We start from the raw sequence: 1,276 nt of genomic DNA, 5'->3' as shown, positions 1-1,276 counted from the left end.
AAAAAAAAAAAATAAAAAAGGGGGCGGGAGGGAAAGGAAAATAAGGAAAATGAAAGCGGGAACTTGTAGAGAACCCTGGAGCTGTCACACCTTTTGTAAACGTGGACAAAAACCGCGATGGTCTCGGTGGCTTTAGTTTTATTTTTGTAAAAAAAAAAAAAAGATGAAGAAAAAAAAGAAAAAAAAAAGGATAATAATAAAAAAATGAATGATCCCAGGCCGCTCCCCTCGAGATTTGCCAAATGCTAACGGGAAGCTGAATTTCTGTTCCTTTCGGACCTCTCCTTCTGCCTCCAAATTGTTCAGGCTCCTGATCCTGTCGTGACTCAAACTTCATCGACCGCTGCTTTTCATTTAAGCAGACCTCGGTACCGATTTGCCTCTTTGCTTTCCCATATTTTGTACCTTTCGGTTTCTGTCATGGGACTTTATACCGAGCAAGAAAAGCAGCCTCAAAGTGAACGGTTAAATACACCCGCACGCTTTGAGTGACCCTTATTTATTATCGTTTACTTAGATATTTTTAATTCTTGTTTATAATTCTTGTTTTCCTAGTTGTTGGGTTGGGTTTTTTTTTTCCTTGTAAAGTTATTTCGGTATTTGGGGGAAAAAAAATCTGTACCCTTTGCTTTCTTTTGTAATACTAATTATTATTATTATTATTACTGTACTTTTGAACTGTGCAATATTGTACGACGATTCTTAAAGCACTGCTTTTATTTGAATGGTGAGGAAAGGATTTTTAGCATTGTATAATTGCGTTCGTTCATGTTGTACAAAATAAAATAAAAAGGAATTAAAAGCGAAGGGAAGTGAGAAGAGAGGAGCAGGGCATGGGAATAAGCATCAGCCCGGCTTATGCGAATAAATAAGGGAGGTTCGGTGAGCTGGGCGCTTTAAGTGAAGGACAATCAACTTTAGGGTAATTTTAATTTATTTGATATGATGTACAGTTTCCTTCTGAAGTCCATCGAGTATGTGGATTTTAATAGGCAGAAATCAAGTGAGGAGCGGACACCTCTAGTCTCTCGCTGTCTTAGTGTCTGCTCACCTGTTGTCTGACAATTGTTTGCTGTCTTCCCAAGGGTTTGGGTTGGTTTCTTTATTTTAATTTAGTATTTCCCCCCCCCCTTTCGGTTGTACTCTCTGCCCTCTCGCTTTCTGTTAGGGATCGGTCCTATTTTTAAAACAGCCTATATTGTTATAAAGTTAATGTTGTGGTGGAAAAAAAAAATCAATAAAACCCGTTCCTTATCATTTTTTTAAGTGTGGCTTC

Source organism: Haliaeetus leucocephalus, unplaced genomic scaffold, assembly GCF_000737465.1.
Source record: "Haliaeetus leucocephalus isolate CR32 unplaced genomic scaffold, Haliaeetus_leucocephalus-4.0 Scaffold830, whole genome shotgun sequence".
NCBI lineage: Eukaryota > Metazoa > Chordata > Aves > Accipitriformes > Accipitridae > Haliaeetus > Haliaeetus leucocephalus.
Note: the sequence above shows the minus strand (reverse complement) of the source record.